Source organism: Anabrus simplex, chromosome 13, assembly GCF_040414725.1.
Source record: "Anabrus simplex isolate iqAnaSimp1 chromosome 13, ASM4041472v1, whole genome shotgun sequence".
Lineage (NCBI taxonomy): Eukaryota > Metazoa > Arthropoda > Insecta > Orthoptera > Tettigoniidae > Anabrus > Anabrus simplex.
Genome location: NC_090277.1, coordinates 101,181,239 through 101,205,671, shown reverse-complemented (window position 1 = coordinate 101,205,671; position 24,433 = coordinate 101,181,239). Strand labels below are relative to the sequence as shown.

The following is a 24,433-nucleotide window of genomic DNA, read 5'->3' as shown; positions in this document are numbered from 1 at the left end:
ATGGTGGGCAAGACGACTGCAGTAAACACGTGGCTAGCAAAATTCATACGGATACAGTTAAGCTGAGGAAAACTAACAAAAATTTAACCTTTTTTGCTAAATCCTTGGAAGATGAAAGCTCAGTAACAAACACGGAGTTGTTGTTTACGACTTTTCTTGTTGAACACAACTTGCCTTTAGCCTGCAGTGACCATGTGGGACATTTGTTCAAGAAAATGTTTCCCGATTCGAAAATAGCTTTGAAGTACGGTTGTGCGAGAAAAACGGGAGTGCTAGTTAAAACTCTGGCTTCTACAATTGAGGGAAATGTAACAGAGTTAATGAAGTCCCAGCCCTTTGCCCTGGCAACAGACGGCAGTAACGATATGAATGACAAAAAGCTCTACCCATTAGTTGTGACGCTTTTCGATGAGGAATCTATACAAATTTCAACGATCATTCTTACAATTAGGGAATCCAGCGACAATACAGGCAAAGGAATATTCAATATTTTGGATGATGAACTGAAGAAGAGGGGGATTCCGTGGGATAACTGCAAATATTTTGCATGTGATAATGCAAGTACTATGACTGGTGTTTCCAAAGCTGTGAGCCCCTTCATTTTTGATGATGATGATGATGCTTGTTGTTTTAAGGGGCCTAAGATCAAAGGTCATTGGCCCCTAATGGAACGAACTGAAATAACAAAAAGTTCCAAATTCATCCACTGACCAAACTAAAATAAAAAATGTCATGAAGAATGAATGGATGGACACGAACACAACAAAAAACAAACAAACAAAACAAAAAACAGTGGATAAGACTAAAAAAAAAAAAAAATTGCAAACAAGAGTATTACTGACCAAGGGACCACTCATAAAGCACAATGGTGTTGATGTCTAAAGGGGTGCAAAATCCACGTCTAAGGCCCCACAGAATGGTACATGTTGCGAGTAAAGTAGAACCATGGTATTTGTCATGTTGGGGTACTAATCAAAAGTAGCGAAGACTCACGGTGTTCCACACAAGATGGTACTACTCACAAGTATTGCACTTCGTACAGGGAACGCAGACCTATGGTGTTTCTCACACAATGGCGCCACGCATAGCCAACGCAAACTGATGAGTTTCCTCACCTAGGTATACTAGTCACAGGTGCCGGTCCCACAGGCCCCGTGGTGTTCCTCACATAGTGGATAATAATCACAGGCAACGCAGGCCCATGCTGTCGCGCATATAGTGGTACAACTCACAGGCTACGCCCAGACCCGCGGTGTTGCTCATATGGGTACGCGCACGGGTACTGGAAACTCACAGGGGAACCAACTCTCTGCTGCTACTAATCACAAACCCATTTCGTACCAAATATAGTGGCACAACTCGCAAGTACAGGCAACCCATGGTGTTCCCCGCGTGATGGCACGAATCAAAAGCAGTTTCATGGTTCCAATTTAATCATCCCTTGGTCGTCCCTTTCAGTCGCCTCTTACGACAGGCAGGGGATACCGTGGGTGATTCTTCGTCTGCCTCCCCCACCCACACGGGGTGTGTGTTTGGTCCGCGAGAGGTATTTTATTTCCCTCAAGTCCGCCGGCAAACCGGTTAGGACCCCCCTATCCGCCACTTGGGACGCGCCACGTGGGAGTATCACCTCTCCCCCTGCCACGCCTGCGTAGCAGGTTCGTGGTCCCTCATTTTTAAAGAAAATCCTAATATTCAAGGCTGTGCTTGTCATCTTGTGCACTTAGCTGCTCAAAAGGGGTGCAGTGCTCTTGTAAATGTTAATATTGAACAGTTTTTAATTGATGTTTATTACTATTTGCTGACGAGTTCAAAGAGGCAAAATGCTTTAACGGTATGCCAGGAAGTCTTTGGTGAAAAGCCACTCAAAATTTTGAAATATGTTTCTACCAGGTGGTTATCTCTTCTACAGAGTGTATCAAGGGTCTTAGAACAGTGGAACCCTTTAAAAATGCTCTTCTGTGAATCAGATTCTGATAAGGCAAACTCAAAATTTCTGAAAGTTAAGAAACAATCCGAAAATCCACATACTAAGCTTTACCGTTTGTTTCTCAGCTCTGTTCTTCCACTTTTCAACTCCTTAAACGTATTCCTCCAACAAGAAACACCGCTTATTCATAAACTTCACTCAAAGTTAAATGAATTTTTCAGTGACCTTACTGTTCGTTTTGTGAGAGCATCCTCTGTTCCAGAGTCCAATACTAATTTGCTTGATGTGAAATTTAGTTCTGCTAAGCTGCAGAAAAGTGACAGCGAGTTGGTCATTGGGGCAAACACAAGGGCTTACATAAGGGCAGTTTCTCTAGATGAAACTACACTGAAAAACTTTTATTCCGATGTGAGACTGTTCTATACAAAAACATGCGAGTACATTGTTAACAAATGGCCAATTAGGGATAAGTTTCTCGAGCATGCTGAAGTTGATGTTTTCCACAGGAAATCTAAGAGTTTCTTATCAGTAGAATTTATGATTGACCGGTTTCCTAAAATTCTGTCATCAGAAGACACTGATTCTTTGGAAACTGAGTTTAGTCATTTCCAATTTGATGGATTCCCTTTTGTCAAGGATGAAAGGGCCGACAGACTTTGGTTCGAAATATCGAAGATCAATGATGCTTCAGGTATGAGGAAGTACCCTTCACTGAGTAAACTAATGATGGTTATTCTTCTAGTACCCCATAGCAATGCTCCAGTGGAAAGAGTTTTTAGTTTGGTGAGGAAGAATAAGACTGAATTTCTGTGCTAATATATACACCAAACTGTTAAGTGCTCTGTTAGTGCAGAAGATGCACATGATATCAAAAGAAAAAGCCTGTCACCAGTGTACTTTTACGAAACAGGAACTACAAGCTGCTAAGGGTGCAATTACAGTACTGAACAAAAGAAATGATCCTTCAACCTCCACTCAGATAGGTACTGCAGATCACCTGTTCCTCTAGCAGGTAAGAATCATACACTGTTTATATTGCCAGTCTTTGAGTATGTTATTTTTGGTCGAATTGTATGTTATTCACTGATTTTTCAATGATGTGTAAGTTAGTGAGATCTTGAAGAAAAAAAAAAATCTTTGGTCCCCCCCACGGCTGCATTACTAATTGTCTTTCTTGAAAGTTGGCATATCTGTATACTGCGTAGTTTTAGAAAAATTAAACAAGAAACATCAATCAGTATGGCAATCTGTTTCAATAAATACCCACTGAATAGTGTCGGTTTAAACACTGTAATCTACTATTTTATTTCACCAAAATATATGGTTTCTAATAATCATTATGTTCCATCAAGGAGCTCCCAACATTGCATCAGCGCAACATTATGTATTGTGCGAAGTACAAAGATTCTTGGTATATTGGCCAATTACCTTTTATTGGGAAATCAAGGAATTATTTTATTTTTAAACTTGTTTTTGCTTGGCAAGAGATGAGTTAACGAATCATCATTAGGTTGTTAAAATATTAATCCTTTATCATCAAATGTACAACTGTGTTGGGATGTGAACGATGTAGGGGCTCGTGAAATAATTTCTATTGCCGGGCTGAGTGGCTCAGATGGTTGAGGCGCTGGCCTTCTGACCCCAGCTTGGTAGGTTTGATCCTGACTGAGTCCGGTGGTATTTGAAGGCGATCAAATGCATCAGCCTCTTGTTGGTAGATTTAGTGGCATGTAAAAGAACTCCTGCACCTCGGCATCTCCGAAAACCATCAAAAGTAGCTATTGGGACGTAAAAATCATAACATTAGTATGAAATAATTTCTATTTGGTTTTTAATTTTATTGAGAGCAAGTTTTGTGTTAGTAAGTTTTTCTGTAAAATGTTTATTTTAAATTTTTTGACTATTCCATTTTGTGTAAAAATTTAATAATTTTTAAAAAAATGTTTACTCCCTGTGGGTGGGGACGCAGATGAATACTACATCCACAATATCCCCTGCCTGTCGTAAAAGGTGACTAAAATGGGTGATGTAGGCGCAGAATCATACCCCCTGTGAATGGGAGGGTTTGAATACATCCAGAGATAACCCCTGTCTGCCATAGGTGGTGCCTAAAAGGTTCATGTAGCCATTGGTGGTCCCCTCTCGAAGGTTCGTTGTAGTCCGATCAAAATTTATGTGCCTCCTTCTTGAGGAAGGGCCCCTTACGTGTGCGACTATGCTCGAACGTCCAGACAGTATTCACAACCCAGCGGGTGGGAGCGCCATGTAATACGTAGTAGTATCAACACCGGGCCTGCACAGCCAAATGCCAGAGCATATCACTTGAGAATTTAAAAAATGAAATGCATATAAATTGATATGCTCTGTATACGCTATGGGCTACATGCTATTATGGATTATACCAAGGTCGATCAAATATAAACAAGATTTTTTGAACATCAACAGTTGGTAGGACTAGCCCGCGCTTCTGCTACGCTTGGGAGGGACAGTTAGGAGTGGGGAGAGTGTGCTGTTAGATATTTCCTGCCGTTCCGTCAGTAACACTCACGATGTCGGAGTAACAGGTGCATCCCTCCACTGTGCAACGGATAATTATAAAATTTCTTGCTCGTGAAGGAGTTACAGCGGCGTTAATTTGCCAGAGACTGACTGCACAGTTCGGTGATCAGACACTGTCAAGGACGCTTGTGTTTGCCTGGCATAAAAAGTTCAAGAAAGGACGAGAACGTGTGGAAAATCAGCAACACTATCGCCGTCCTCGGACCAGCATTACAGACGAAAACATTTGTGCGGTATAGACATTATTGACAGCGATCAATGGGCGATTGTATCAGAAATTGCAGAGCAAGTTGGAATCTGTTATGGGAGCTGTCAAGCAATCATCGCAAACGACCTACAGTTCCGTAAAGTGTGTTTCAGATGGGTCCCTTGCCTTTTGACCGAAAATCTAAAGTTGTGACGTTTGGAGGTCTGTCAGAGGCTTATAGCAAGGTTTGCGGAAGAAGGCGATGCATTTTTTAGTCGGATCGTCACCTGCGACGAAACATGGGTCCACCATTACACTCCTGAATCCAAAGAAGCCAGTAAGGAGTGGCAGAGGAAAGGTGAGGCAACACCAATGAAAGCTAAGACCCGACTGTCAGCTGGCAAGGTTCTTGTAACTGTTTTTTTTTTGATCGGCGAGGCATTTTGTAGATTGATTTTTGGCACGAGCTATGCACAATCAATGCTGTTTACTACTGCGATCTGTTGAACAAGGCGAGGGTTGCATATCGCCGCAAAAGACGAGACCAACCAATTTGACAGGTCATCCTCCTCCACGACAATGTGCGGCCCCATACTGCAGCTCTGTCTCCAAACTCCACGAAATGCACTGGACTACACTTGATCATCCTCCTTACAGCCCGGACTTACCGCGCCATACCTGCCAACTTTTAGAAATCAAAAATAGGAAGATATTTTAATTTTTGGATTTGATCACATATATTGTGCCACAGTCTCGGTGAAAAAAGGACCAGATAAAAGGCGGTACACTTACAATACAATTAAATTTAAAATCTTAAACTAAGAAAACATAAAAATGGTAACGAGAAAATGATACGAACACGGAAAAAATGCTTAATAGTTTCTTTTATTTGACTGTAAAATGAAAGGAAATTCAATTTCATAGGTTTTGTGGCCATAATATGAAAAGAAAATTTTAGAAACTGTCTCTGAGACAGCTCTCTAAAATACATTCAAGTCATTAAAATTATGAACACAAATGCAGAGACAGACATACGTGAAACTACCACATACAAAACAGATCAATATGTCTCATACATCTGACTGACAGGGAGAAAAGCACAGAACCGCAAGAAAAACCACATGGCCTACAACTCCAACGAAACTAAGCACAGAAACAATGCTAACAGCGCATGAACCACACAATAACAAAGTAACAAACTCATTCTTTCATCCCAATTAACGGAGTCGCTAGCGCACGCTAGCCTCTCTCGCTTGCAGGACGATTTCCGTCCTGAATTCCCAGCTGTAAAGCACACACGGGAGCGGGAAACACGGTACACTCGCCAAATAAAGCATCAAATAAATACGCTTGAAAATTACACAAGTACATAAGAATTATCCTAGGGGAAGAGTATTGACCGCACTGGAGGTTATATTGGTCAAAAATATGAAGAAGTTAAAAAACGGAAAGTTTCCGAGTAAATCGTAGGGTTGGCAAGTATGAGAAGAAGATGATCCAGCACACAACATTCCCGTGCCATGTCACAAGATAACCCCACCAATCAAGCTCTATGTCCAACAAAATGTTGCTGATTTGACACACAATTTTATGGATATAAATATTTGTAAGATACGAATTATGAGAAAAATGATGCAGCCTTCAGTGACGTTACCATGTGTAAGGGGCTTTGCTGTGACCTAGGCGAAATGCCAGTCAAAGACAGTGGAACCTCGCTTAAAATACGGTGCCATTTATACCTACTGTACAGTATATAGAAGGCAGAGTTCTGGCACATAGTAATAACGTGAGGAAGAAGATAACAAAGACTTAGTACAGATAAATGATGAATACTGGTTACCAGGTTACTGTGGTGTCAGTTTACTGTTCATGCTAAATTCAGACAGACCTGCAGCCCAAAAATATATCCAGATTAAAAAAAAAACACCACAAAAAAACACACAACAAACACAGGACCATTTACCAGTGCAAGGAGTGAAATAAAATGCTGTACAACAGCATCATATTTTGAGAAATAAAAAATAAAATCATTATTCAACATGAGCATTATAAAAATTTTCATGCCTTTCATGTATAACTAGTCAGTTTTAAAAATATAATGCACTTCATACGTGTACATTATATAATGGGGTTTATCTATGTGTATGCATATGAGTGCTTCAAAAACATAACTTTCAAAAAGTTAATAATATTAAACACTTACCGCAATGTAAGTGATGGTCAAAGGAGCCCGTGTAGAAAAATGGTGTCATCACAGACTTCATCCAGGAAGGTCACTGGGCTACGATACATCCTGAAGAGTAAAGAAAACTGAAAAGTGTAGGCTGATATGCGTCACACAAAAGTCCACACTGGTGTACAAATGAAATGAAATGAATATAGCTTAAGAACAGTTTATCTTGAATGCATACTGTCTTAACACATCCCTTGCTATCTTTCTTTTGCCTGCCTTTGTGGATACCTTCAATGAAAGAGGAATGAACCAAAGCATTTTTTATTTTTGTAATATTTTTCCGCAGGGCACTGTGATCCTGAGTCAACACGGACAGGCACTTAAGGAGGACCTCTCCCTCCTGTTTCAAAGAGAAGAGAACAACACCACCAGAAAGAGGCACTGGAAGTTAAGTTCAGGTGTTTGTGAATCACCCTGCCGCACTTCACTTTCAGAAAAGAGATAGAGACAGATAGACAGAAAACTGCTATTGTGTTCATTTTTGACACGGAATGAATTACCCATTTATTTTCTTGACACGGCAGCTTCTTATCAACGATGAAACTAATTCAGGTCCCGATCTTCTAAGTACTTGTATTCGAAGGTGAATCCTTCTTTCTTTCTTTGGCCCCACTTCTCATAATCGAAATAAATGTACGTCCCCTGTTCGTATTCCTCGTTGATGGTCTTGGGCTCCTCGTGTCGCTGGAACCACATCATGTATTTGGTGTGGAACCTCCAACTCTGTTTCTTGAGAGCCTTGGCGGCGAGGTACTGTGCTTTCGTTCCTTCCATGTAATAAAATATGAAGAAGAGAGTCTCTGTCAATAGACGCTGGAAGAACTCCAAGGTATCGGAGTGAGAGAGCGGTTGCTGGTTGTAGTAAACCGGTGTTGGGCAGGGATTGCGAGGAAGATACTGCCGCATTCTTTCCGAATCGGACGGGTGAGGCATGTGATAATAAGCAGCCTCCATGGCTTGGAACTGTGTCTGATGCTCTTTCTGAAGCGGAACAGGACCTAACGGTGCTACGCTGAGCAACGGAGGAATGTGAGCTTCTGAAGTAGTAGATTCTTGTGCTGATTTATTTTCAAACAGACTTCTTGTTGAATCTGACAGTGGAATTTCTAGTCCGGCCCGTTCCATGACCTGCTGAGTAATGGACTTTAGAGAAGACATACCATCCTGTGCAGAAGATGTCACCGCTGAAGGAGTGGTGGGAAGAGGAGAAGGTGAATCACTCACAGCAGGCGATGCAGAAACATTATTATGAAGATGATGGTCGATAGAATTAACAAGACTTTGTTGCTGACTCAAGGCTGATATCAAAGCATTCTGTGTTGAGGATGACTGAGACATGTGGACTCCAGTAACAGACTGTTGTTGTTGTTGCTGCTGATGAGAAGCCATAGATGTCGAAGTTGTCTGATTTACACCCACCGAAGAAGCACTTGACATCTGCTGTTGCTGCTGTTGTTGTTGCTGCTGCTGTTGTTTATGAGATGACATCATATTTTGAATGGGTGATGTAGACAGCTGTAACAGAGATGGGATTTGACCGGAATTAGACGAATTAGATGAAGCAGCAACCGCTGCAAAGTTGCTGAGTAATCCTGAACTGGGAGAGGAATTATTGGGTGTAGAATGAGATACAGAAACGGACACACCTTTGCTGTTTGGTGTGCTCGATTTGATAGAGACTTGCGACGAGTAGTTATTGGAGCCACCTAACGAAGTTGAACTGGAACTGGCTCTCAATGCAGTAGGTTTGACGGGTTTGTTATTGTTCCCTGTACTAGACGAAACCTCCTCTATCTTGACCTTTCTCTTTTCTTCGTTCCCAACTTCACCCACCGAATGATTGTGCAATGTTCGCATGGTCGGTGATTGCCCACCGGCAGAATTTTCCGACATGGTTGAAGTTGGAGTACAACCTGTATCGTTGCTGTTATTACTATCCGTTGTCACTGATGAAGGTAAGCCAACTCCAGACAACTCCACTTCATCGAGACCAATTAAATCATCATAAATATACTCATTTTCTTCAAAATCTGGTTCCTGAGAAGATTCTATATAATACTCAACATCATCCTTTATCCTTCTTATCTGGCTTACTTCAACAGACATGTTATCCAGCATTCTCAGTAACGTTTCGAGTTTACGGATGTGGAATCGATGTTTGTCCACCTTACCTTTCAATTCTTCCACCCTGTCTTGTTTATCTTTATCCAATCTTTTCTTCTTCTCAGCCATTATGGACTCTATTTCACATTCAAATTGGTCCAGTTGCAAGTTGAGGGAGTCAATGGATGTGCTCAACCAACACGCCATTTCGTCACGTTCTTTCTGTGCAGGATCTAATTTTTGAGCAGCTCCCAAACCTTCCTTAGAGTACGCTTTCGTCTTGGTCTCCCTTTCAACAACTTTAAAACGTTCCATCTGAGTCTCTATCAGCTTACGATATTCGAGGAGGGTACTTTTGTCTTTGATTTCACCCGAGGCAATCCAGCTTTTAATCTGGTCTCGAAGTCGCTGTAACTTCTTGATTTCCTTCTTGAGATCGGCCTCGTATTTCTCCTTCTGGTTGCTGTTGGCAGCATTATGGACCTTCTGCCAGATATCCTCAAAAGTTTCAACTCCTTCACTCACTTTCTTGAGACAACGATCTATTTCACCTTGTAGCTTCCTAGTCGCAGCCATAGCTATGCACACATGTGGAATAGTGATCCATTCATAGTCCAAACACGAAGGTATGTAGCACAGCTTGAACGCTCTGATATGACACTGCACTGCCTAGGATCCTGTCCTCATGCAAGACAGCAACAATCAGTATCTGAAACAAAAAAAACAAGAGAATACACGTTACTTTACAAACAATGAGTTTCTCTTAGCGTCATACAGAATTATGGTACATTGATTTGAGTCCAGTAAGATCAATAAGAAAAGAAGCTCATGGCAATATTCAGAGACAAAAGATATCCCATGTATAATACATCTTCGATATAGACTGTTATGCCTTTAAGTGTTCGGTCTGCAAGCCTATGTGAAATATAGGCCAATATTTGCATGAAAAAATGACAGATTTCACAGGAATGAATAAAATGGCCACTTGTTAAAAGTCCCTATAGACTGTTACATGGTGCAAGCTGCTAATATGGTAGTCACAAAATTACTATTTGTTAAAATAAGAATGGGTATTAAATACAAAATTATTGTTTGTGAAGAAGGAATTTCTGTCAGTTCTTTGTTGTGATTCACTACTTTTAATATTCATGTTAAATACGACTTCTTTTAGTCTTTGTTATTTGTGAATATCTACTGTTACTGTGTAATGATGGATGTTCACAGATGGAGCCCTTGGACTGAACTTCCCTTATTCCCTGATTGTTTCCTGCCACTTGAAAGCTTCTGTTTTACTTGCTACTGGGTCATCCAATTATCTTGGAAATGGAGCTGTGGCTGGGAGTGACTAAGCCGAACGTTGTGCAGGAGGGAGAGGAGCCTGTGGGACTATGGTTCTGGCGTTGTTTTGCAACACAGATTATTTTGTGTTTTACTGAGAGCAACACCTGCATGCAAAGTGAAGTGAGAATAAATTGAAAATAATAATAATAAGCCTAGTGTTGTGGAAAAAAGTATGTACACCTGAGTTAGTACATTAATAAAAAGTTTATCCTTTGTCCCCCATTGAAACAAGCTGCACCAAAATGTAGCCATTTTATCCTACATTTAATTATGTAAAGTAGACATTTTTATCGTCCTTTTTATCCTTAATGCAGACTGAACAAAAAACTGCTGTTATTTTTTTTCAATTTCCAAAGGAGTGCTCATTCTGAAAATTCATAACTGTAAAGTATTGATCTGATCATTACCAAACTTTAACACGTCTTAAAGTAACTTATTGTTGATCTGTATACCAAATGCTTATTTCATCTGATATTTGTGAAAAAGCTTGTTGTAAATTTTGTGAAACATTTTCTCATAGCCATAAAAAACTCAGCTCGTTATGAAGCTCATGAGGATGCCAGGCTAAAATTAAAATTGCTTTTTGCCTGCATGCAGTTATTGATTTTATATTGATTTATATTTGACTGAGTGATTTTGAGAGAAGAAAGCAGCATATCGACCGAGCAGCGTTGCCCGGTTGGCCTATTTGCCACACCAACTGAACTCTGTCACTACTCTGTATCAATCAGAGTCATGTAGAGCTACTTTGCAATGAATGTGATGTGTGATGTAGTGGGGTGAGAAAGTGGAATAAGGGAATAACATGTTAAATGACGAAGAGTGGTATTTTCCCCCCCATCACTCGGAACTTTAAATACGAGATGTTTCATAACATGAACGCATCTCACCATTACTATTGACACCACGAAGAGAGGATACAGTTCGAATAAGCCTTGAGGTTCGTTACTCCCAAGCTATGAAAAAAAAAATGCATTGGACACACCAATAAAATTGAGAAACATTATCGAGAGAAAGATGCGCTCACAGACGACTACTATTGATCCTGTTGTAATAAATTTAAACGACGGTTCATCTGATTCATAGAACAGTGATTATGCTGACAACTGAAGAAGGAGCAACATTTGTTTTCATGATTTATTTTTAAAGTGTGAACTCTGTAAATAGACAGTGAAAACTTGTAAATACTAAGTTATAGAACAATGACAACAGCTTTTCAGCTGGTACAATATTTTTAAACCTGCCATTGGTGATACAAATCCTTCATGAAAAAAAGTTATGGGAAATGGTACTTTGCTTTAAAAAATGAGAGAAAACACAGTTTTTGAGCTTTGCTGTACTGAATTACGGGCATGCTATGAGATTTTGCTGTGGAGGAGATGCTACTGTGCTCTGCACACTCAGCTGACTGAAGTTGTTAGCGATAGCAAATTCTGTATCCTCTTACTAAAGTTCACGTAGAAATGAGACAGTTTGAAGATACAATGACTTCTTGAAAATTTACAAAGAGGGCTGCAAAGATTATTACATGACATGTTACTTTAAATGCTGCTATTCTCACCTAATATGACTAAGGAAGAGAGATGTGTTCGATACGCTTGCCAGGTACCAACCCGCCTACCCATAGAAGTACATTTACTTTTATAACCAAAAATACTGTTTTAGATGCCATAGTCCATTGCTTATAACGGTGACTGTTTCACGTATGGAAGAGGATGACGTCATTAATACCCACGATGAAGCCCAGATTTTGTTACCAACCATTGCAGAAGAAAAAAAATTATGAAGGGGCCAGCAAAGTTTAAAAGGCTCACGGCGCAGACGATAACCTTACTTTTCCTGAAATCCTCCTCTAATCTCAAGGCTTACGGTGAGAAATAAAGGTCATTAACGTATTTTTGCACATCCAGGCCAATCTCTGTCATGAGAACAATGGCAGACATAATGTCCAATAACAGACCATTATATTGGTATTATAAATTTGCTCATTCGGGACAAATATTTCATGTTCCCTATGGGAATCAACATCTATATCATCTGATGGCCAGGCAGGCATCAATTTTTGGAAGTGAGACATAGGGTGATATGAATAAAAATGAGATGTAACTCAGAGACAAGTCTCGAAGGAGGATTAAGAGGGAAGTCACTTGCGAAACAGAACTCATCATGTATATGAATAAAGTTTGTTTCTCGCTAAGGAGACTTGTCTCCTTCCGCTTGAGACGAGTCTCGTACACTGGCTCTGGTATCTGTCAGCTGACGAGTGAATTAACAATCGGAGAGGTTTGTTGGAACAAATGAAAGTGTTAGATTTACAAGCGAAAAAGATTGAAAAGCGACAGTGTCTTCTTCTTCTTTCTTCTTTTCCTACCGCTTTTCCCACACCTGTGGGGTCGCGGGTGCGAACTGCGTCGCAAATGTGGATTTGACCCTGTTTTACGGCCGGATGCCCTTCCTGACGCCAACCCTATATGGATGGATGTGATCACTATTGCGTGTTTCTGTGGTGGTTGGTAGTGTAGTGTGTTGTCTGAATATGAAGAGGAGAGTGTTGGGACGGACACAAACACCCAGTCCCCGAGCCAGAAGAATTAATCAGAAGCGATTAAAATCCCCGACCCGGCTGGGAATCGAACCCGGGACCCTCTGAACCGAAGGCCAGTACGCTGACCATTCAGCCAACGAGTCGGATTGAAAAGCGACAGTGTGTTCTCAAAAAAAAAAAGAGAAGAACTCATTTCAGTGCAAAAAGATTTTGCAACTGCAAATGGAAAATCTTTTACATGAAAGGGAGAAAAGAGCAGAACAAACAAGTACAACTGAAATGGAACACCCACCGATATTTTTTTCATTTAGAATATTTCTTGACAGCCTTTTCTTCTTCAGTTGGGTTTCACTTGGGAGCCTATTCTGCAAACTATACCTTTCGTATTAATCAATATTCAACAATCACTACAGTTATTATTTTAATTCTTTCTAGGCTTACATAAACGTAGTGGCTCGTACACTTGGCATACTTGCACCCCAGCTTGGGAACAACTGATTTAAGGTTTCTTTTCTTGTAAGTTTCCTTCAAGATATTGTGTAAAAAGTACATTGGTATCATCACATTTAGGATCCCCATTCAAATGCATAATTTTCTGCGGTCATTGAAAGTCACTCAAACACTTTTTAAACACGCTTCGTACTTCATTCTTCACGAATATGAAGAGTTTATTGATCACACCTGTGCATAGCTAAGGGTGTTTCTGCATATAATGTACTTTTTCTACAATTTGTTTTACGTCGCACCGACATAGATAGGTCTTATGGTGACGATGGGATAGGTTTAGGAGTGGGATGGAAGCGACTGTGGCCTTAATTAAGATACAGTCCCAGCATTTGCCTGGTGTGAAAATGGGAAACCACGGAAAACGATATTCAGTGTTGCCGACAGTGGGGCTTGAACCCACTACCTCCCGGATGTAAGCTCACAGCCGCGCGCCCCTAACCGCACGGCCAAATACACAAGCAATACCTATATACTGTTGCATAAACTGTCTAAATTTCAAACTTTCAAAACATATGAATAATACAAAATGCTATCAATATTCATAAATGAAGATAACTAACAAGGGAGTTGTTTGATTTGGACCGGACAAATTGCAATGAAACTTAGTAACATGATGAGCTAAGACATCTGGAACTCAATGGTGAAATAATATTTTCATACCGGTATTTACTGACAATAAATTTTTGCTCCAGTTTTAAATGGAACGTGGTGTGTAGATGGCAGCGATTTCAATGAAACATGGTAGGATGATCAATTAAGACATCAGAACATCGCTGCATGATTGACATTGTTATATGGGTTACCCGCAGTGTGACAAAAGGAACGCCTCTCAACAAGAATCCGAAAGTTTAAGGCTATTTATATACAAATGGCGAGGATTTCATATTATGTATTTTAGCTTCAATTGTAAACGACAATGAAGTATTAAAAGCCTAATATTTTGAAATATTCATATACTGTGCATGTTAGTAAAATGGGTTTGACGAACAAGACATTCTGTTCATGTTGTCAAAATCTAGTTTTCACTCTAAAGCACACTGTTTAATTTAAGTTTAAAATAGAACTATCAGTGCATTTCTGCAGTGCACACGCGAGGTCAATACAGCTGCAAACCATCCAGCTGTTCTTTAGCAATTATAACAATGTCGTTGCTTTTATGACAAAGTGATTATCTATATATATAAAATAAGAGTTTTGTCTGTACATTGCTCAGAATTTGAAAAAAAATGGTATTTCTGTATCGTTCATGTCCACAGTAACAAGGAAATGCACTTTTTTCTTTTTCGTAATTTCTGTCTGTCTGTATGTACACGGAACAATTGAAAACGGCTGAAGAGAATTTAATGAAAATCGGTATGTAAAGTCGGGGGGATGAGCCACTACAATCTAGGCTATAAATCATTCTATTCACGCTGAGTGAAATGGTAGTTTAGGAGAAGGCCTGAAATTCAATTCTCAAATATTTATAAGGGGTCCTGTCGATAAATACTACATAACTAAAGTTACATAGAATTAAATTTCTGATCATTTATGTGTTACACAATTTTACCGTACCGGCTATGATAACACTGATATTCATGAATTTCGATTTTTGTTGCTAAGTTCACATCAACGCCGAGCCACGAGAAAATGGGTGAACAGAATTTAATGAAAATCGGTATATAGAGTCGGGGAAGAAAAAACTGTAGTCTAAACTATAAACAATTTTACTGAACCTGAGTGAAATGGTAGTTTAGGGGTAGGCGCCTAAAATTTAATTTTTAAATACCTTCGTTATTGCTCCTATAGGAAAGTACTACATAACAAAAGTTATAGAGAATACAATTTCCGATCATTTATGATTTATTCAGTTTTACCGTACCGACTGTGATACGAGTAGTATTTCAGAGTCGGAAGAAAACTAAATGCGAAGGCCTACAATATCGAAAGCGCATAACATTGATCAACAATAACATTACATTGACCATTGTTTGTTGTGATGTTTTTTGCCTCTTAACGTGCCGTCTACTCCAGTAGATGGGATTACTGTTGCGTACCGAGTATAACAGCCTCACTCAATATTGGCGGGAAAGAGCTGGGGAGTTAGAAAACTTTTTTCTTTAGCATGCCATTCCTCTGGTTCATACATTGTCTGATACTGCTGGTACGTAACACACCGGTTCATCAGTATTCCAGCTATTCGCTCCATTGAATGAGCAGTGCGCAGATTTGGCTGAGGCTCACTTAGTAATAGTAGTATGAGATGGTCTAGAATTACAATTTAGGCCTATTCCAAATTATAGCACTACAATTCACTAAATAATTCAAAATTCAACCCAGAAAAGAGACGTTACTTAAGAAAAGTGTCTTCCTCTTAACTTTTATTAAATTCTACATTCATTTTGTTCCAAATTAGCAGTGAAGAGGGGTTTTCTCCTCTGGTTTGGAGGAAAAATTTGCCTCCAAGTCAGTTAGATTTTTCCGCCACCAGTGTAGTGAAATGAGATTTCCCGACTCATCGGGTACTCCTAGGAAAGAGATTAGTGAAAGGGCATAGATTTGTCCTCCTGAGACTTTCCGCTATTCAACCCTTCCCCCCCCCCCCACCCCCGACGAAAAAAGACAGAGTGTTCACGGATCAAGGCTGTGCGGCTTGGCCATTCCAGCTCTGCAACTTTGGAATGTTAGATCGGTAGCGTAGTACTGTTCGTTAAAAGTGAGAAAATGTGTGGTTTTTCATTTGATCAAGTATTTCATATTGCTTTTAATCGCGCCATTCCTACTGACGTCAATGTAATGACCTATGTTCATTTCACTTGGGAAAACCACTAAGGCAGTCTTTCTGAGAATGTAAAATAAGCAGGTGGAGAGTGTCTGCCATTATAATGAAAACTCCCCATCCTGATTGTGACTGATAGTAGGCAAGCAACCCAGCTCGATAGCTGCAGTCGCTTAAGTGCGGCCAGTATACAGTTTTTTTTTTTTTTTTTTTGCTATTTGCTTTACGTCGCACCGACACAGATAGGTCTTATAGCGACGATGGGACAGGGAAGGAAGCGGCCGTGGCCTTAATTAAGGTACAGCCCCAGCATTTGCCTGGTGTGAAAATGGGAAACCACGGAAAACCATTTTCAGGGCTGCCGACAGTGGGGTTCGAACCTACTATCTCCCGAATACCCAGTATACAGTAATCTGGAGATAGTGGGTTCGAGCCCCACTGTTGGCAGCCCTGAAGATGGTTTTCCGTGGCTTCCCATTTTCACACCAGGCAAATGCCGGGGCTGTATCTTAATTAAGGCCACGGCCGCTTCCTTCCACTTCCTGGGCCTTTCCTATCCCCATCGTCACCATGAGACCTATCTCTGTCGGTGCAACGTAAAACAAATAGCAAAAAAAGTAGGCAAGCAGACCTACCATCATAATGAAAATTCCCTAACCCAGTTTTCATGAGAAAAGACGTTTGGTGACTTTACTGTCGTGTTTCTAGGGTAACGGTGCTATGCAATATAATACAATCTTGCTCACAAGGTGTACACTACTTAACATAGAGTTCTGTATACAATGTAGAATTCCGTAGCAAAGCACGGGTACATCAGCTAGTCAGCAATAAATTTATGACAGGTGGATTGACAATTCATCAGTTTCATCGAAATCTGTCTGATCCAAACCAAATGCTTCCCTTGTAGTATTCGGCGCAAGTGAGATTTTGGTGCGATGGTTGAGAAAGAGCAGCACTCATAGAGGCAGCAAATCATTGGCCGAATAATGTCATTATGCGAATCTCTTAAATGTTGTGAAACCAGTTACAGCATATTTTTCTCAAGGGCATGAGCCGCCGGTTGAAACTTTTAAATAAACTTAGAAACAGTGCAGTCGAAAAAGGCATGGGCAGGGAATTTTACGACACTTAAAGTAAACATAAATGGGATAGCTTACACCAGGAACAAAGATACACATTCATTCAATACAATTTGGCCAATATGTGATAGAGAGCGATACTTTTCAGACTTGAAAAAATATCATTCCAGATATCAGAATATATTTCATAGAGAATAATGATGGTGCACCTCTTACTGTTAACCAGGAATGCTATAGGAACATGGTGATCAGGCCATTTATTCAGGATCTAAGAAGGTTTTGTCGTGCCAGGAACATGCAGATGAATAGACAATGGTTTCAACAAGACGGGGCAACCTGCCACTCTGCTCGACAGACTACGGCTATGCTGCAAGAAACCTTTCAAGGACGAGTAATTTCCTGCCGGGCTGAGTTCCCCTACCCATCATATTCCCCCAATCTCACACCACCAGATGCTTACGTGTGGGGAATGTTAAAGGAGCAAATTTTCAATTGTCCAGATCCACCTAAAACTGTGCTTGCATTACGTCAGAAGATCGTCTCGTTCTTCAGGACTCTGCAGCAACCTATTTTCCAGAATATGTTGGAAAATCTGTGTGATCGTTATGAACACTGCAATGGAGCACATTTTGAACATTTATACTATCATCTCGATAAGTAAGGTAATAAGTAAAATTCTTTCAAGAATAAAATTTATTGTGTCCACCTATTCAAAACAATCAATCGTCAAACAACTCGCTTTCTGGGTTTCGAGAGGCCAGGCACTATAATCCAGGAACCGCTACATAGTGTGCGTGTGATGATTTGTAAGGAATAGGTGGACACAGTAAATTTTATTCTTGAAAGAATTTTACTTTTTGTTATCTTCAATACGGAACAGATATGAGATTCGTTACTTGTAAAGAAAGGTAATGACAATAAGTCTAACATAATTTCCAGTACTGTATATTTTGGCGCATACTGTATAAGGTGTAATCATACAGTTTCCATTCGATGGCATTGCTGCAGTGGACATGCAATGTAGTGGGACTCTGATGCAGGTACAGTATATAAGCATGGATATGAGGACAAAGGGATTGGTGTGGTGCCGAGGTAGTGCCTTAAATGCAGCCACATGAACTATGGCGATATTACCAAATGCGTTCAAACAAGACTAACGTGCTGATATTCTTTTCTTAGCTGCCAAAGGACAAACACCAGTGGATATCCATCGGAGAACCAAGACTGTGTATGGATCAGCATGTCTGTTGAAAACCACCATTGTGGAATGGTGCACCAAGTTCCGTGCAGGTCGCATTTTGACACAAGACGCCAGTCGATCTGGGAGGCCAGCCTCATCCATTACGGACAATAAGAGGGCGGTGGATGAGGGCCTATAGTCCTGATCTCTCCCCATGCAATTATCACGCCTTCAGTCCCCTCAAAAAGACCTTGAAGGATTGATGCTTCCTGTCAGACAAGGACGTGCAGCAGGACACAAGTGTTTTACCACACAGGGATCTTCAACCTAGTGCGTCGGTGAGATGAGAGCGTCAATGCTCACGGCGATTTTGCCTCATTGGTATCCCGATTCAGGACTGTACGGCCGTCGAACGGAAACATTTTCATCGCCCCCTATATATATGGTACATTATATTTTATACATTTATATTTCACCGGGCAAGTTGGCCGTACGGTTAGGGGCGCGCAGCTGTGAGGTTGCATCCGGGAGATAGTGGATTCGAACCCCACTGTCGGCAGCCCTCAAGATGGTTTTCCATGGTTTCCCATTTTCCTGTTCCATCGTCGCCATAAGACCAATCTGTGTTGGTGCGACGTAAAGCAAACATTTATTTTTCTATAATTTGTCCCCAAAACTTGTGAGTGTCTTACAATCCAGAGGGCCTTATTTAATAGTAAATAGGCATATTATTTCTGATATACAGTATTTAAGAATATTTATTTCTTTAAGAAAAGTAAGTTTTAATAAAGTTTGATTTTCTATCTCCCAGCTTTATATCTCATACCTCGATTTTTAAACTCAAATTATCAGGGGGGGGAAATGGGTGATACACACATGTAATACGGTATATTGATGACAGAGGCAATGTAAAACCTTGTCCAAAATTGCCAGTTTCAGATGGAAGCCAGAAAACAGTTCTATAGGGATCGCTAGTGTTCGTCGCATAGACTCGGGTAGGTCATGACTAGGACCGAGAAGAAAGTGACCATAGACTTAATATAAGGCACAGACCCAGTTGCCTGGTGTGAAAACGGTAAACCATTTTCAGGCTTACCAACAGTGGGGTTCGAACCCACTATCTATAGGGACTCTTCTATTCACTAACAAAATAGTGTTCTTCCAAGTTCATTATTATGTGCTTGAGAGCAGCACAAATTTGGTGTGCTGAATATAATAGAGAAGTGGTTAAGGACATAGTAGTGTATGTCCAGCACATGTGGTTTTTGCCGCAAGCGACATTATTACATGTTCTAGCTCGTTGAGCAGATACAAGCTGTAAAAGGCGTAAAGGGAGAACTGGTGAAAAGATCCAACTTTCACTGCTAGGGTCCACTGCATGGTATGTACACAGTACGGACAGCGATATTCTGTTGTAGCTAGCATCTTAATCAGTTGTTTACACAATACCACCACCTGCTGCTGAAGCACTCTTTTTCATTATTGGTCTGTATATGTTCTGCCAAGTGATAAAATACATTTGTCTAACACAATGGTATTCAAAATGTAGTATGCGGGGTTGTTTCAGGGGGTACAGATATTTACTGTAGCTTCTGTTTTCAGTTAGCCTGTTCATTATCAATAAAATCATTTTGATTATGTTTTTTATCTACCACTACATAGTCATCTTTCCGAACTATTCATTGTAAAATATGTGTCAGTTTGTACCTCCCATTGACTTGGTATGTAAAAATGCTTCCTCATATGGCATTGCTCTTGCTTTAATTTTTTGTTTCGGAATCCACTCATTCACTTAAAATTTTGTCAGTAGCATTGTATAACCTACAGCAGGTTTTTTTTTTGCTAGGGGCTTTACGCCGCACCGACACAGATAGGTCTTATGGCGACGATGGGATAGGGAGGGCCTAGGAGTTGGATGGAAGCGGCCGTGGCCTTAATTAAGGTACAGCCCCAGCATTTGCCTGGAGTGAAAATGGGAAATCACGGAAAACCATTTTCAGGGCTGCCGATAGTGGGATTCGAACCTACTATCTCCCGGATGCAAGCTCACAGCCGCGCGCCTCTACGCTCACGGCCAACTCGCCCGGTACCTACAGTAGTAAGTGTTGCATTAATAATACTCGTATATACAAAGGGGTATCAAATATAAACAGGATTTTATTTCTTATTTAAATTCATTTATTGAAAAGCACGAGGCAATTACAATTTATTTTTCTACATAGTTTCCTGCTTTGGAAATGCATTATTCCAGCATATGGGCAACTTTTTGATGCCCTCATTGTAAAAAGAACAGGGTCATGTCACCAGCTAGTTGTGCACAAAGTCCTATACACTCTCGTCAAATCGTTGTCCTCCTAGAGGTTCTTTAAGCAGTCTGAAGAAATGGAAATCGCAAGGCAATGTGTAGTCCAGTGCATTTTCTGTAGCCTGGAGACAGTTAGAGCTGCAGTAAGGGGCAGCACATTGTCGTGGAGGATGACCTGTTGTGTCGCTCATGCAAAAAATCAATCAGCAAAATGGCTCACCGATAAAATAAAAAAAAGGTTGCAAGAACCTTGCCAGTTGACAGTCTAGTCTTGGTTTTCACTGGTGCTGCCTCCCCTGTCCTACGCCACTCCGTACTGGCTTGTTTGGATTCGGAAGTGTAGTGGTGGACCCAGGTTTCGTTGCAGGCGATGATCCGACTCAAAAATCCATCACCTTCTTCCACAAACCTTGCTGTAAGCCTCTGACAGACCTCCAAACGTCTCAGGCAGATTTTCGATCAAAAAGCGAGGTACCTATCTGAAACACACCTTACGGAACTGTAGGTCGTTTGTGATGATTGCTTGACAGCTCCCATAACTGATTCCAACTTGTTCTGCAATTTCTGATACTGTTACCTGTCGATCGTCGTCAATAATGTCTTTAACCGCACAAATGTTTCATCTGTAATGGTGGTCCGAGGACAGCGATCGTGTTGCTGATTTTCCACAAGTTCTCGTCCTTCCTTGAACTTTTTATGTCAGGCGAACACACACATCCTTGACAATGTTTGATCGCCAAACTGTGCAGTCAATCTCTGGCGAATTTCAGCCTTTATAACTGCTTCACGAGCAAGAAATTTTATAATAATACGTTGCAGAGTGGAGGGATGCACCTGTTGCTCTGACATCGTGAGAGTTACAGGAAATATCTAACAGCATGCTCTCCCCACTCCTAATGGTCCCGCCTAAGCACACCAGAAGTGCGAGGCCAATCCTACCAACTGTTGATGTTCAGGAACAAAAATCCCAATCCCGTTTATATTTGATCGACCTTCGTATCATTGCTAGGCAATTCCACTCACGAGAAAACCAAGTTTCTTCATCTGTCTTGTTAAAACTTGCCGCGTTGCCTGAGACGGGAACAGAAGACTCCAGTTTTGGGTGCAAATTGTGTTGTACATGTGGACTTGGCTCTGTTTTACATTCAGTATCTTCAATACGGATAACAATGATTTTTATCATTTGCAACTCCATGTACACCGATGAGCCATTTAATAATGACCACCCATCAAATATGTAGGACCACCTTTAGCCCAGAGATCCGTAGCTACTCAGTGAGGCATCAATTCAATTCAACGAGGTGACGGAAGCTATCCTGGGGTATATGATACCACAATCACAACAGCTCCTGCAATGTAGCATGAATCTGCTGCTCCTAGTAGAATCACAAATGTTCAATGGGGATCATATCGAGGCTATTTGGGGGCCATGGTATTAAAACAAATACACTATCATGTTCTTTGAACTAGTCCTTCACAATCCTGGCAGTCTGGCATAGCGCAGGCATCGTAAATCGAGAGCGAAATGCCTTCGGAGCCAGTTTGCTCTCCGCTGTCGAGGAATGAGAGCAACTTAGCGAGCAAGCAGGAGAAGAAGAAGGGGAAGTGCATGATGTAGTACATACTGCATGCCAGTGGCACATTGGTATAGCACATCTCTGGACAGGTTAGATTGCGACACGATAGGCGCGAACTCATGTGAGGCGACAGTAGTGTGTTTCCGTCTTCACAACACACGATATTCAAATCTGGTCGGTTAAAGCTGCATTTACTATGAAAGAGAGTTTAGCACAGTGTAGGCCATCGACGCCAACAAGTTTCAAACCTTCCTGGGAAGAAGAGTATTTAATAGTTCAAGAAAATAACACAGCAAAATGCTTAATATGTAATAAAATACTGAATCACACTAAAAATATTAGAAGAATATAAAGAGGTTTTAATGTCAGTATATGACTTGAGAGTAGGTTTCACGACATTTAGGCATTAGAAAAAGATCTGCACGTGTTCGCTATGCCCTTCTCAGTGGATGCGCAAACTGTTAGAACAGAACTGCAGTTACGACTGATTGACTTACAGTGCAATACTCAAATGAAAGATAGGTTTGCAAACACAAACAGTCTGAATGAATTTTATGTTCGTTTTCCATGGGAGAGATTTCCAAGACTGTACATATTTAATGCTCATATTGTAAGTATATTCAGATCGATTTATTTATGTGAACAGACATTTTCATTAATGAAGATTTGTAAATCTAGACACAGAAGTAGACTCACCGATGAAAACTTGAACTGTGTCTTGCAACTTGCCAGTACGCAAACAATAGTACTAAACATGATACAATACTATCTAAACGAACCCAAAGGCCCGTGAAGGAGGAGTACACCAGTGATGTGTTTCAGTTTATGTGTTTAATACAAAGATTGAAATGTTTGTTAATGACAGTGCAAAGAATATGTACAAACCACATAATTTGCAGTTTCTTTTGGTAATTGTACATGTCCCAAAGCTTCAGTTAATCGTAAAAAAAAGTATTTATTCAGGAAATATTGCACACTGCTGTATATTTCCTTTGTCAATGAATAATTTTCTTATCCTGTTATACTCTGTAATCTGTGTTCTGTTCGCCTCACATGATTCATGCTCCAAATTCTTCTTCTTCTTAATATGAAAGTTGTTGTTCATATGGTAACATTTCCGAGCTGCAAGTACAGTACGGGCGTGGTACGCAACCTGCATGTCCACTGCTCTCTTATCATGTGACAGCCGTTCGAGCGGAGCAAGAGCGACTACGTGATATCTGGCACAGTGTATTGTCATGTAGGAAGCGGCAGTCACCATCAGGGAATCCTGATACGGACGGATGGACTTGGTTCCCAATAATGTCCAGATACCGGATAGCTGTTAGGGATTGGTGTACTGGAATAATGGGCCCCAGTGTGTCCCATGAAAACATCACACCTCTCCCATCAAACTGTCACCATCCGATGGTGGAACCACGGGCCATAGCCTCTGATGGAAATCGGCATAAATGCGCTCAGCCGTTGATGTGATGAACCAAGAATCTGGATTCATCAGACCAGGCGACCTTTTTCGAATCATCCACAGTCCAGTGGTAATAATTTTGTGCTTACCTCATACACTGTTTTCTGTGGAGTGTAATCAGCATTGTGGTATTACTGGGTCATTGACTCCACAAGTCCCATGCACTGTAGTGTTTGATGGACTGTGTGCTGGGAAACATCAGCCTGGTCATCACCATTGTATCTGTTGAAGATTTCTTGATCTGTGTGGATCTTCGGTTGCTCCAAACAATGTGCGACAGCAGTCTCCGCTGGCATCAGTGAGTCATTGTCGGCACAAGGCTGGATGACGTGTCATTGTTTGCCCATCGCTGCACCACTTTCGATGTGCCTGTAAGTCACGCCATCACAATTTGCCCTCTATCGAATGTCGCTTTTCCCATCTGATGCCGGAGACACTACTAACAGTCTTTGACCTGCCCTATATATATCATGCTTTCAGAATGTCACGTGTTACTCTCCCCACTCCAGGCACACTAAATGTTCCCACGTTGTAGTGCTCTTAAAACGATGGCTGATCGGTGTAGTGAAATGTATTCACTATTGCATGTTCCTGCGGTGGTTGGTAGTGTGGTTTATTTAGCATATGGCTTTTAGTGCTCGGAATGTCCGAGGAAATATTCTCC

The 24,433-nt window shown here is 40.8% G+C and overlaps 1 pseudogene; it reads right to left on the bottom strand.

Annotated features, from left to right (window-relative positions):
• Nucleotides 1–24,433, bottom strand: part of LOC136884968 (CCR4-NOT transcription complex subunit 3 pseudogene) — a 48,309-nt pseudogene that overhangs the window by 9,415 nt on the left and 14,461 nt on the right.